Genomic DNA, 14,729 nt, shown 5'->3' with positions numbered 1-14,729 from the left:
TCTTTCCGATTTCTGTGGCTTGGCTTCAAAATTATGTTGAATAGAAGTGGTGAGAGGGTGGGCATCCTTCTCTTGTTCCTGATCTTCAAGAAATGCTTTCAGCTTTTTACTATTGAGTTTGTTAGCTATGGGTTTGTCATATATGGCCTTGACTGTGTTCAAGTAGAGTACAGTTGCTCAGTCGTGTCCGATACTTTGCGACCCCACGAACCGCAGCACGCCAGGCCTACCTGTCCATCACCAACCCCCAGAGTCCACCCAAACCCATGTCCATTGAGTCACTGATGCCATCCAACCATCTCATCCTCTGTCATCCCCTTCTCCTGCCCTCATCTTTCCCAACATCAGGGTCGTTTCAAATGAGTCAGCTCTTCCCATCAGGTGGCCAAAGTATTGGAGTTTCAGCTTCAACATCAGTCTTTCCAATGAACACCCAGGACTGATCTCCTTTAGGATGGACTGGTTGGATCTCCTTGCAGTCCAAGGGACTCTCAAGAGTCTTCCCCAACACCACAGTTCAAAAGCATCAATTCTTTGGCACTCAGCTTTCTTTATAGTCCAACTCTCACATCCATACATGACTACTGGAAAAACCATAGCCTTGACTAGACAGACCTTTGCTGGAAAAGTAATGTCTCTGCTTTTTAATATGCTGTCTAGGTTGGTCATAACTTTCCTTCCAAGGAGTAAGTGTCTTTTAATTTCATGGCTGCAATCACCATCTCCAGTGATTTTGGAGCCCAGAAAAATTAAGTCAGCCACTGTTTCCCCATCTATTTCCCATGAAGTGATGGGACTGGATGCCATGATCTTTGTTTTCTGAATGTTGAGCTTTAAGCCAACTTTTTCACTCTCCTCTTTCACTTTTATCAAGAAGCTCTTTAGATCCTCTTCACTTTCTGCCATAAGGGTGGTGTCATCTACAGTCTGAGGTTATTGATATTTCTCCTCACAGTCTTGATTCCAGTTTGTGCTTCCTCCAGCCCAGCGTTTCTCATGATGTACTCTGCATATAAGTTAAATAAGCAGGGTGACAATATATAGCCTTGGCGTACTCCTTTTCCTATTTGGAACCAGTCTGTTGTTCCATGTCCATTTCTAACTGTTGCTTCCTGACCTGCATACAGATTTCTCAAGAGGCAGGTCAGTATTGTGGTATTCCCATCTCTTTCAGAATTTTCCAGAGATTGCTGTGATCTACACAGGTAAAGGCTTTGGCATAGTCAATAAAGCAGAAATAGATGTTTTTTCTGGAACTCTCTTGCGTTATCGATGATCCAGCAGATGTTGGCAATTTGATCTCTGCTTCCTCTGCCTTTTCTAAAACCAGCTTGAACAGCAGGAAGTTCACGGTTCACATATTGCTGAAGCCTGGCTTGGAGAATTTTGAGCGTTACTTTACTAGCGTGTGAGATGAGTGCAATTGTGCGGTACTTTGAGCATTCTTTGGCATTGCCTTTCTTTGGGATTTGAATGAAAACTGACTTTTCCAGTCCTGTAGCCATTGCTGAGTTTTCCAAATTTTCTGGCATATTGAGTGCAGCACTTTCACAGCATCATCTTTCAGGATTTGAAATAGCTCAACTGCAATTCCATCACCTCCACTAGTTGTTCGTAGTGATGCTTTCTAAGGCTCACTTGACTTTACATTCCAGGATGTCTGGCTCTAGGTGAGTGATCACACCATCGTGATTATGTTGGTCATGAAGATCTTTTTGGTACAGTTCTTCTGTGTATTCTTGCCACCTCTTCTTAATATCTTCTGCTTCTGTTAGGTCCATACCATTTCTGTCTTTTATTTTGCCCATCTTTGCATGAAATGTTCCCTTGGTATCTCTAATTTTCTTGGAGAGATCTCTAGTCTTTCCCATTCTATTGTTTTCCTCTATTTCTTTGCATTGATCGCTGAGGAAGGAAGGCTTTCTTATCTCTCCTTGATATTTGGAACTCTGCATTCAATTGGGTACGTCTTTCCTTTTCTCCTTTGCTTTTTGCTTCCTGTCTTTTTACAGCTATTTGTAAGACCTCCTCAAACAGCCATTTGCTTTTTTGCATTTCTTTTTTTAGGGATGGTCTTGATCCCTGTCTCCTGTACAATGTCACGAACTTCCGTCCATAGTTCTTCAGGCACTCTGTCTATCAGATCTAGTCCCTTAAATCTATTTCTCACTTCCACTGTATACTCATAAGGGATTTGATTTAGGTCATACCCGAATGGTCTAGTGGTTTTCTCCACTTTCTTCAATTTCAGTCTGAATTTGGCAATAAGGAATTCATGACCCGAGCATGTATGCCCATTTTCTGTTGAGGTTTTAGTTTTTATCATATATTGATACTGAATTTTATCAAAAGCTTTTCCTGCATCTATTGAGAGGATCTATCGAGATTACTCTTTAATTTGTTAATGTGTGTCAGATTGATTTGTGGATATTCAAAAATCCTTTCATTCCTGAGATAAATCTCACTTGACATTGTTTGTAATCCGTTTAATATATTATTGGAGTTCAGTAGCTAGTATTTTCTTGAGTATTTTTGCAAATGTTTTCATCTGTGATATTGGCCTATAATTTAATTTTCTTTTCTTATGATATCTTTGTCTTATTTTGATGGTGATGATGGCCTCAGAATGAGGTTGGAAATATTCCTTTGTCTGCGATTTTGGAATAGTTTCAGAAGGATAGGTGTTAATTCTTCTCTAAATGTTTGGTAGAATTCACCTGTGAAGCCATCTGGTCCTTGACTTTTGCTTGGTGGGAGTTTCTCAATTAATGAATCAGTTTCAGTACTGGTAACTGGTCTGTTAATATTTTCCATTTCTTCCTGGTTCACTCATGGGAGATTATAGCTTTCTAAGAATTTATTCATTTCTTCTAGATTGTCCATTTTGTTGACATATCAATTCAGTTCTGTTCAGTTGCTCAGTCACGTTTGACTCTTTGCGACCCCTTCAACTGCAGCATGCCAGGCTTCGCTGTCCATCACCAACTCCCAGAGCTTGCTCAAACTCAACGTCCATCGAGTCTGTAATACTGTCCAACCAGCTCATCCTCTGTTGTCTCCTTCTCCTGCTTTCAATCTTTCCCATCATCAGGGTCTTTTCCAGTGAGTCAGTTATTTGCATCAGGTGGCCAAAGTATTAGAGTTTCAGCTTCAACATCAGTCCTTCCAATGAATATTCAGGACTAATTTCCTTTAGGATTGACTGGTTTGATCTCCTTGTTGTCCAAGGGACTCTCAAGAGTCTTTTCCAACACCACAATTCAAAAGCATCAATTCTTTGGCACTAAACTTTCCTTATAGTCCAACTCTCACATCTATACATGACTACTGGAAAAACCATAGCTTTGACTAGACAGACCTTTGTCGGCAAAGAAATGCCTCTGGTTTTTAATATGCTATCTAGGTTGGTCATAGCTTTTCTTCCAAGTAGCAAGCGTCTTTTAATTTCATGGCTGCAGTAACCATCTGCATCTGATTTTGGAGCCCAGAAAATAAAGTCTATCACAGTTCCCATTGTTTCCCCATCTATTTGCCATGCAGTGATGGAACTGAATGCCATGATCTTAGTTTTTTGAATGTTGAAATTTAAGCCAACTTTTTCACTCTCCTGTTTCACTTTCATTAAGAGGCTCTTTAGTTCACATATAGTGGCTTGGAATAGTCTCTTACGATCCTTTGTATTTCTGTGGTGTCTGTTGTAACTTCTCCTTTTTCATTTTTTATTTTGTTGATTTGGACCCTCTCCCATTTTTCTTAATGAATGTGGCTAATGGCTCATCAGTTTTATCTTTTCAGAGAACCAGATTTTAGTTTCATTGATCTTTTCTATTGTCTGTATTTCATTTGTGTCTGCTCTTTTTTTCTTTCCTTCTAATGACTTTGGGCTTCCCAGGTGGCACTAGTGGTAAATAACTCACCTGCCAATGCAGGAGACATAAGAGGTGTGGGTTCAGTCCCTGGGTTGGGAAGATCCCCTGGAGGAGGGCATGGCAGACCACTCCAGTATTCTCGCCTGGAGAATCCCATAGACAGAGGAGCCTGGTGGGCTACAGTCCTTAGGGTTGCAAAGAGTTGCTTCTGACTGAAGCCACTTAGCACACTAACTTTGGGTTTTGTTTATTCTTTCTCTAATTGCTTTAGGCATAAGATTAGGTTGCTTGTGTGAGAATTTTCTCGTTTCCTGAGGTTAGGTTGTATCGCCAAAAACTTGTCTCTTAGAAATGCTTTTACTGCATCCCATGTTTCAGATCTGCATATTTTCATTTTTCTCTAGGTATTTTTTTAATTTCCTCTTTGAGTTCTTTAGTGATTCATTGGTTGTTTAGTAGCATATTGTTTACAGCCTCCATGTGTTTCTGTTTTGTGCAGTTTTTTTCTTGTAGTTGATTTCTAGCCTCATAGTGTTGTGGTTGGAAAAGATGCTTGATATGATTTCAGTTTTCTTAAATTTACCAAGCTTTGTTTAGTGGCCTAGCATGTGGTCTATCTTGGAGAATGTTCCATATTCACTTGAAAAGAATATGTATTCTGCTGCTTTCAGATGGAATGCTCTATAAACATCAATCAAGACCATCTGGTCTAATGTGTCACTTAAGAACTGTGTTTCCTTATTGATTTTCTGTCGGGATAATCTGTCCATTGTTGTAAAGTGGGGTGTTGAATTCCTCTGCTATTTTGTTAATGTGATTTCTCCTTTTATGCCCATTAACATTTACCTTAAATATTGAGGTTCTCCTGTGTTGGGTGCATATATATTTACAGTTGTTACATCTTTTTCTTGGATTGATTCTTTTTTCATTATAGTGTGTCCTTTGCCTCTTATAACAGTCTTTATTTTAAAGCTGATTTTGTCTTATGTAAGTTTCACTTCTCTGCCTTCCTTTGACTTATATTTGCATGGAATAGCTTTTTTCATCCCCTCCGTTTCAGTTTGCATGTTTCTCTAGATCTGATGGTAGTCTCTTGTAGGCAACATATATACAGGTTCTGTTTTGGTATCCAATAGCCAATCTATATCTTTTGATTGGAGCAGTTAATCTGTTTACGTTTAAGGTAATTATCAATATGTATGTTCCTGTTTCCATTTTATTAATTATTTTGGATTTGCTTTTGTAGGTCTTCTTCCCCCTTCTTTTGTTTTCTTGTGATTTGATGACTATCTTTAGTGTTATGTTTAGATTTCTTTTTCTTGTGTCTATATCTATTATAGATTTTTAGTTTGCAGTTACCACGAAGCTTTTGTATTGCTGTCGGTCTATGTATGTGCTTGTTTTAAATTGTTTACCTCTTAATTTCAAATGTATTTTAGATACCTTGCATTTGTACTCTCCTTCCCTCATGATTACTGGTTTTGATTTAACTGCTTATGGTGGATACAGATGAATTTACTACTTTTGTCTTTTAACCAACCTACAAGCTTTGTGTGGAGATTTCTTACCTCTATTGTGTGTTTGCTTTACCAGTGAGCTTTTCCATTTTATAATTTTATTGTTTCTAATTGTGGCCTTTTCTGCCTGGAGAAGTTCCACTAGCATTTGTTGTGAAGTTGGTTTGATGGTGCTGAGTTCCTTTAGCGTTTGCTGGTCTGTAAAGCTTTTGATTTCTTCATCATATAGAATCAGAGCCTTGTTAGATACAATATTCGTGATGGTAGTTTCTTTTTCTCTTTCATCACTTTAAGTATATTATGCCATCCACTTCTGGCCTGCAGAGTTGCTGCTGAAAAATCAGCTGATAGCCTTATGGGAGTTCTGTTGCATGTTAATTTGTTGCTTTTAATATTCTCTTTTTATCTTTAATTTTTGTCATTTTGATTAGTGTTTCTTGGTGTGCTCCTCTGTGGGTAATCTGTTATGGGACTCTGTGCTTCCTGGACTTGGGTCACGGTTTCCTTTCCCAGGTTAGGGAAGTTTTCAGCTATTCTCTTCCAGCATTTTCTCAGCACCTCCTCCCACCCCCCCACCCCCCACCCCTTCTCTTTCTGGGATTCCTGTAATCCCTTAGCATGCTTGATACTGTTCCACAGGTCTCTTAAACTGTCCTCATTTCTTTTCATTCTTTTCTCTGTTCAGCAGCAGTGATTTCCACAATACTGCATCTTCCAGCTCACTGAAATGATGTTCTGCCTCATTTAGTCTACTGTTGATTCCTTCTAGTGTATTTTTCATTTCAGTTATTGTGTTCTTCAATTCTCTTTGGTCGTTCTTTATATTTTCTAATTCTTTGTTAAAAACTTCTAATTTCTTGCTCTGTGCTTTCATTCTCCTGAATTCTTTGATCATCTTTATGATCATTACTCTGAACTTTTTCTCAGATAGCCTTTCCATCTCCATGTCACTTAAAACCCCGTCTTCTGGGATTTTATTTTGTTTCTTCAGCTGAAACATATTCCCCCGTTCCCTCGTTGTGTGTGAATTGCTGTTTGTACTTTTGTGTATGCGGTAGGTTAGTGAAGTTTCTCAATCTTGGAGAAGTGGACCTCTGTAGAAGATAGCTTATGCATCCCAACAGTGCACTTACTTCCCTATTGTCCCCCAAGGCCTAGAGGCCAGCTGATCCCAGGGTGGTCTCTGGCCTGCATTTGTGAAGTTGGTCTGCAGGCTGTGGAACTGGACTTCTTGCTTCTGGTGTCTGCCCCCTGGTGGGTGAGGCTGGTGTGGAGGTTTGGGCAGGCTTTGTAATTTGAGGACCAGCGCCTGCCCACTGGTGGGTGAGACTGGGTCTTGGTCCCCTGGTGGGCAGGGGAGTGTCTAGAGGCAACTGTGGGCTCCGGGAATCTTTAGGCGGCCTGTCTGCTGATGGGTGTCCCTGCAGGGGAGCCTACAGGCTATTGGGTGGGACCAGGTCTTGCTGCCAAGATGTCTGCCTCTAGGAGAGCTCACAGATGGCTTTATCACCAGTGTGCGTATTCCCAGGGGGAGCCAGAGTCTTCTCTTCCTCCCCCACCCTCCACAGGAGAGCTCCAAGACTGGCAGGCTCCTATCAACTTACTGCTTTGCCATTGGTCCCTGAGCCTGTGAGATTTTGCCTGGGCCCTTTAAGAGTGAAGTCTCTCTGTTTCCCACTGACCCTCAAAACCAAACGCTCTGGGGGCTCCTCGTCCTAGTGCTGGGCCACTGGGCTGCGGGGCCTGATGTGGTACTCAGAACTCTCATTCCTGCGGGAGAATCTCGGTAATATAATTATTCTCCAGTGTGTGGGTCTCCCACCCAGGGAGGATGGGATTTGATTATATCGTGTACCCATTCCTCCTGGATTTCCCTTGTGGCTCAAACATTGAAGAATCTGCCTGCAATGCAGGAGACCTGGGTTCAGTCCTTGGGTCGGGAATGGAGAAGGGAATGGCAACCCACTCCAATATTCTTGGCTGGAAAACCCCATGGACAGAGGAACCTGGTGGGTGGAGTTGCAAAGAGTCAGACATAACTGATTAACACTTTTATCCCTCCTACCCATCTTGTTGTGGTTCCTTCTTTGTTAGTTGTAGATCTTTGCTGGTAGGCTCCAGTCTTGTTCATCAATGATCGTTGTGTGATTAGCTGTGATTTCAGTGTGCTCTTGAGAGGAGGTGAGCTTATTGTTGTTCAGTCACCCAGTCGTGTCCAACTCTTTGTGACCGCATGGACTGCAGCATGCCAGCCTTCCCTGTCCTTCATCATCTCCTGAAATTTGCCCAAGTTCATGTCCATTGCATGGATGATGCCATCCAGCCATCTCATCCTCTGATGCCCTCTTCTCCTTCTGCCCTCCATCTTTCCCAGCATCAGGGACTTTTCCAGTGAGTTGGCTGTTTGCATCAGATGACCAAAATACTGGAGCTTCAGCTTTAGCATCAGTCCTTCCATGAGTATTCAGGGTTGATTTCCCTTAAGATTGACTCATTTGATCTCCTTGCTGGCCTAGGGACTTTCAGGAGTCTTCTCTAGCACCACAGTTTGAAGGCATCAATTCTTTGGCATTCTGCCTTCTTTATGGTCCAGCTCTCAGAACTGTTCCTGACCACTGGGAAGACCACAGCCTTCACTATACAGACCTTTCTTGGGATGGTAATGTCTCTGCTTTTCAACACACTGTGTAGGTTTGTAATAGCTTTCCTGCCGAGAAGCAGTCGTCTGACTTCATGGCAGCAGTCACCATCCACAGTGATTTTAGAGCCCAAGAAGAGGAAATTTGTCACTGCTTCGGTCTTTGCCCCTTCCATTTGCCATGAAGTAATGGGGCTGGATGCCATGATCTTAGTTTTTTAATATTTAGTTTTAAGCCAGCTCTTTCACCCTCATCAAGAAGCACTTTAGTTCCTTTTCATTTTCTGCCATTAGATTGACATCATCTGCACATCTGAGGTTGTTGCTATTTCTCTCACCTGTCTTGTTTCTAGCTTGTAACTCATCCAGCCTTTCTCATGATGTGCTCAGCATATAGGTTAAACAAACATGGTGAAAGCAGACAACCAAGGTGAGCTTAGTGTCCTTCTATGCTGCCATCTAACAGAAGCAGAAGATATTAAGAGGTGGCAAGAATACACAGAAGAACTGTACACAAAAACAGATTTTCATGACCCAGATAACCATGATGGTGTGATCACTCACCCAGAGCCAGAGATCCTGGAGTCCAAAGTCAAGTGGGCCTTTGGAAGCATCACTATGAAAAAGCTAGTGGAGGTGATGGAATTCCAGGTGAGCTATTTCACATCCTAAAAGATGATGCTGTTAAAAGTGCTGCACTCAATATGCCAGCAAATTTGGAAAACTCAGCAGAGGCCACAGGACTGGAAAAGGTCAGTTTTCATTCCAGTCCCAAAGAAAGGCAATGCCAAAGAATGCTCAAACTACCAAACAATTGCACTAATCTCACACACTAGCAAAGTGATGCTCAAAATTCTCCAAGTGCACTTCAACAGTACACAAACCAAGAACTTCAGGATGTTCAAGCTGGATGTAGAAAAGGCAGAAGAACCATACATCAAATTGCCCACAAACGTTGGATCATCAGAAAAGCAAGAGAGTTCCAGAAAAACATCTACTTATGCTTTATTGACTACGCCAAAACCTTTGACTGTGTGGATCACAATAACCTGTGGAAAATTCTGAAAGAGATGGAAATACCAGGCCACCTGACCTGCCTCCTGAGAAATCTGTATGCAGGTAAAGAAGCAACAGTTAGAACTGGACATGGAACAACAGACTGGTTCCAAATTGGGAATGGAGTATGTCAAGGCTGTGTATTGTCACACTGCTTATTTAACTTATATGCAGAGAACATCATGGGAAATGCTGGGCTGGATTAAGCACAAGCTAGAATCAAGATTGCTGGGAGAAATGTAAATAACCTCAGATATGCAGATGACACCACCCTTATGGTAGAAAGCAAAGATCTAAAGAGCCTGTTGATAAGAGTGAAAGAAGAGAGTGAAAAAGCTGGCTTAAAACTCAACATTCAGAAAACTAAGATCATGGCATCTGGTTCCATCCCTTCATGGCAAATAGATGGAGAAACAATGCAAACAGTGGCTGACTTTATTTTTTTGGGCTCCAAAATCACTGCAGATGGTGACTGCAGGCATGAAATTAAAAGATGCTTGCTCCTTGGAAAAAAAGCTATGACCAACCTAGACAGCATATTAAATAGCAGAGACATTACTTTGCCAACAGAGGTCCATTGTCAAAGTTATGGTTTTTCCAGTAGTCATGTATGGATGTGAAAGTCGGACCATAAAGAAAGCTGAAGCACCAAAGAATTGATGCTTTTGAACTGTAGTGTCGGAGAAGACTCTTGAGAGTCCCTTGGACTGCAAGGAGATCCAACTAGTCAATTCTAAAGAAAATCAATCCTGAATATTCACTGGAAGGACCGATGCTGAAGCTCCATTGCTTTGGCCACCTGATGGGAAGAACTGACTCCTTAGAAAAGACCCTGATGCTGGGAAAGATTGAAGGCAGGAGGAGAAGGGGATGACAGAGGATGAAATGATTGGATGGCATCACCAACTCAAAGGACATGAGTGAGCAAGCTCTGGGAGTTGGTGATGGACAGGGATGCCTGGCATGCTACAGTCCATGGGGTCGCAAAGAGTCGGACACAACTGAGTGACTGAACTGATTCTGCCATCTCAGCACCTCTCACCATCCTTGCCTCCTGGCTGTTCTGTTCCTTCTCTGGGTGACGTGTGCTGTCCCTCCTGTTGAGTCGGAAGCCTGAGAGCAAGACCAGCTACATCATTGGTAGGGCCCAGTGCAAAGTGAAAATGCAGGACCCCTTGTGGAGATGAATGTGGGGATAAGCTGTGGCATCCTCAGTTTCTCTCAGCATCTTGTGAGACTTCGAAGGACTCCTCGCCTTCCACCAAAATGGAGAACTCAGGACTGGCTGCTGCTTGCACAGCCTCACATGTCCTGCCTGTGCTTCAGTGTCAGGGAGGACGGAGCTCCCTCCAGCCCTCCTCGTTCAGCTCAATTTTGTTAACAGTAATGTTCTTCGAGAGGAGTGGTTGACTTCTTCAGACATTCAGTGCTAGGTGGTAGATTCCAGAACACAAGAGAGCCTCATCATTTATGGTAGTTATGTTCTATAAAGTTGCCACAGACACTGAATTAGCAAATATTGATATATTTCTCCTGGGTAACAGAGTTAGGTTCCTGTGAACCCATGGTCACAACTTTCATCAACCAGTCAATACACAATCTTGTTTTAAGTGTGTTTCGGTTGAATGATGCTTTATTTAATATATATTTAATATATAGTGTTCATCCATTTAGGATGATGCGCTCAGGACCAACCTTGCTGTAACTCATGGCCACACGAATTGTGTCTAACACGTGTATTTTTCTCTGTGAGGCACATCACAACCTTCTTGAACCTCGGAACATTAGGTAGCACTTCAGCTCTACATTTGGGGGACATTTTGAGAGAGAAATGATAGCAAGCCCCCAAATACAGAAACAATGGCACTAAATAGATCTCTCATGTGTGAGCAGGGACCCGACAACAGAGTGTCACTCTGTTCAAGCTCAGCTGGGAATGGTTGGGTGGCTCAGATTTTTTTGTCACTGTGCTCATGTCAGCGAATGACTGCAGAAGTGCCATGAGTGTTGATTTAGGGCCAAAAATACATTGTAGAAAGTAGGCAAATTTGCACCTGTAGGATCTGCAGCGGAGGATCAAGTGCACTTGGAATGTCAGCTGTTTTATCATAGTGAGCTGACTTGTGATGCAAAACTGTGTATCAGCGTGGCAACAGGTGGTCACTGTTTATTTTGTTGTTTTTTTTGAAGAGTGGTATAGTATGTAATACATTCATATGACAAACCGACGCAGTGTTTTTTAAAATTTGAGAGAGCTGATTCAGAAGATAGAAAAAGTTGTTCTGTGTCAGACATTTTCAAATTAAACCTGAAATACATTTACTTCTCTCTGATAAGAGAGTGTGAAGGTGTTGTGGGTTTGATAACCCACGGTGCTAATAACCATCATTGAGTGTCAGCTAATTACAGTGTGTAAAAATAAAGTATCCAGCTAATGGTAGGTTACATTAGTTTCAGTTCTTGAGTCATCTTGTGTAAACAAAAGTTGTAAGAAAATGAGATGAAAAAAGTTGAGATAGTACAGAGTATATAAGGGCTGTTATTACTCCCTTAAAGACACTGGCAGTCTCCAAAATATTGTCCAGTCTCTTTAATGATTGCACGATTAAAGGAATTCCTTTGGAAAACAGAGTTCGGTGTTTGTGATACAACATTAAAATTCAGGAAATGAGATTGCACGTTTTGAAAGCATTCTCCTCTGAATGACACTTTTGTGTTCAAAATATTGTGAGACATCCTATGGTAGGGACTGTTTTGTGAAATAAACAGATAAAGCAGTACTTGATGTGTTGACAAGATAACTGGAAACATCCTGGGAGATTTCAGTCACTCACAGATGCAGGGTGTGTCTATTTGTGTTTATGTGTGTGTAGCGAGGGCTCACGGTATATGTCAGTGTTCTTTGGTTTTGTTTCTTGCACATTTTTTGGCTTTGTTTTTTGATCTCCAGGGAAGTCTGGAGGGTTACAGTTTACTTGGTCGCAAAGAATCAGACACGACTGAGCGACTATAAGTTGTCTTATCACCTTTAAACCAATCATGTACAGTGATGGTATAATAGTTAAGTGCTGGGTAGCATCAATAATTGCTTTCTTGTTGCAAAGATTTTGAAATATCCAAAAGTCTTTTGTTTTTCTGTCTTCTCAAAATCCATCTGCTTTCTGAAGCCTGGTATGTTCTGGGCTTACGGTTTGAGTTTGTGGTGGTTCTTCACAGTAGTTCTCTGAGAAATGCTCCCTCTCTCCTGGCGGCCTTCCGTTTCACTCAGGAGGCCAGACTAGCAATGGCCTCACTCTCTCTTTTGATACTATTTTGGTCTTTAAATGAGTTCATCTTCTAAATAACTGTTTACTGACTTTCCTTAGCCAGATGATAATGTTAGACCATTGACAAAACCCCAATTTCATTCATTATATAATGAAATGGTTACTTAGAATGCTTTTAAACAATTTATAAACCAAATTTTAGAAGACTGGTTTTCTAAATTATTATTTTTCCCTATTCTCTGGGCAGTGCTTTCAAAAAAGTCAAAATCCACTGTGCCTCACCCCCCTTCACAAACATACACGTACCATACATATGTGTACACACACATTATATATATGTGCGTGTGTGTGTGTGTATCTGTATTCCAGAGTTCTGGGTTGTATTTGGGAAAGGCATCATTGTTAGAGACTCAAAGTGCATATTAGCTTATCAGAAGCTTTGAAAAATCCTGTCGTGACAAAGCCTGTTGGTACAGGAATCCCCAGCTCTGGGGCCACGGCCTGGTAATGGCCCATGGCCTGTTACAAGGAAGGCCATACAGCAGGAGATGAGTTGCAGAGAGCGAGTGAAGCTTCATCTGTATTCACAGCTGCTCCCCATCCTGTCAGATCAGTGGCGGAATAATAAATATAATGGACTTAAATCATCCTGAAATCTTCCCCGCTCCCTCAACCCTCCTGGTCCGTGGAAAAATTGCCTTCTGTGAAACTGGGCCCTGGTGTTGTGTTAGAACATTTCCCAAAGTATTTGATCATAGATCCGTTCTTTGCGGAATACCCTGTTAGTATCCCCTTGAGCTCATGTTCTGTAAAATGCTGCCCTGAAGAGAAACAGGCTTTTAAATGTTATTACTCACTCAAATATAGTTAGTGTCTACTATGCGCCAACCACCAAGCTAAGCAGAAGGCATGTAATTGATGACTAATGGTTTTTACCACTTGCACGGGGAGAGCAGTGAATGAGACAGAACGCAGTGTGATGGGCGACAGGTACCTGGTGGTCAGTACAGGTGCTGCTGTGAAAGACCGAGAAGGGCGGGGACTAACCCATCCTCAGCAGGAAGGGTTCTTTCATTCACTTTGCAAAAATGTCTCAATGGGTTGAATTGGGGCTACAGCTGTGAATAAGAAAGGCCTCTGCTGGCATGAAGGTTAAATTCCATCATGGAAAGGCAGAAGATAAGTCATTTAGCATTTTTGTTAGTAAAAAGTTCCATGAAGAAAATGAAGTTTGAGATGCTGCTCCTGCTAAGTTGCTTCAGTCGTGTCTGACTCTGTGTGACCCCATAGACGGCAGCCCACCAGGCTCCCTTGTCCCTGGGATTCTTAAGGCAAGAACACTGGAGTGGGTTGCCATTTCCTTCTCCAGTGCATGAAAGTGAAGTCGCTCAGTCGTGTCCGACTCTTAGCAACCCCATGGACTGCTCCTTTGTCCATGGGATTTTCCAGGCAAAAGTACTGGAGTGGGGTGCCATTGCCTTCTCCGGAAGTTTGAGATAGCTGTGTATCAATGCAAGAGAGCTGGAAGGGGGTAAGCAGCTGTGAGGGTTCTGGTGAGGTGGGAACCACAGACTCATAATGGCGTCATGAATATACAGAGCTTAGTGGGTTTTATTCAGCTGCATCCATTGCCCAGGTGAGGAACAGACTATTTAAAAGCTGGGTTGACAGGAATTTGGGATTTCTTGGTCATGGGCAGTGAGAGGACGATCAAGTCATGGTAGTAGATCATGCAGGCTGAGCTGAATGGGGAAGGAAACCTGTATCGGGAGCAAGGAAGGTAGTAAATGGTTCAGATCCCAGAGATCAGTCAGTTCACTTCAGTTGCTCAGTCATGTATAACTCTTTGCGACCCCATAGACTGCACATGCCAGGCCTCTGTGTCCATCACCAACTCCCAGAGCTTACTCAAACTCATGTCCATCGCGTCAGTGATGCCATCCAACCATCCCATCCTCTGTTGTCCCCTTCTCCTCCAGCCTTCAATATTTCTCAGCATCAGGGTCTTTTCTAATGAATCAGTTCTTCGCATCAGGTGGCCAAAGTATTGGAGCTTCAGCATCAGTCCTTCCAGTAAATATTCAGGACTGGTTTCCTTTAGGATTGACTGGTTTGATCTCCTTGCAGTCCAAGGGACTCACAAGAGTCTTCTCTAACACCACAGTTCAAAAACAGAGATCAATATATGGCTGTATTAGGACTGAAAGAGCTGGAAAACAGGAAGTTTGTGGTCAGGGGGCTGTTTTAAAGATTCAGAAGTGGGGGTCCCCAGAATGAGGAGGTCGGATTGCAGCAGTGAGCCACAGTGGCTGAGGACCTGCGGTGGTACTGGCCGTGCTGGAGCTGAGGAGGCTGTCCTGACCGTCAGCACAGGCTGTGATAT

The 14,729-nt window shown here is 42.3% G+C and overlaps 1 protein-coding gene across 7 annotated transcripts in view; it reads left to right on the top strand.

Annotated features, from left to right (window-relative positions):
• Positions 1-14,729, top strand: part of DCLK2 (doublecortin like kinase 2) — a 189,806-nt gene that overhangs the window by 45,092 nt on the left and 129,985 nt on the right. The window lies entirely within an intron of this gene.

Source organism: Bos javanicus, chromosome 17 (genome assembly GCF_032452875.1).
Source record: "Bos javanicus breed banteng chromosome 17, ARS-OSU_banteng_1.0, whole genome shotgun sequence".
Lineage (NCBI taxonomy): Eukaryota > Metazoa > Chordata > Mammalia > Artiodactyla > Bovidae > Bos > Bos javanicus.
The sequence above is the reverse complement of the archived record's forward strand: the minus strand, read 5'-3'. Positions and strand labels throughout refer to the sequence as shown.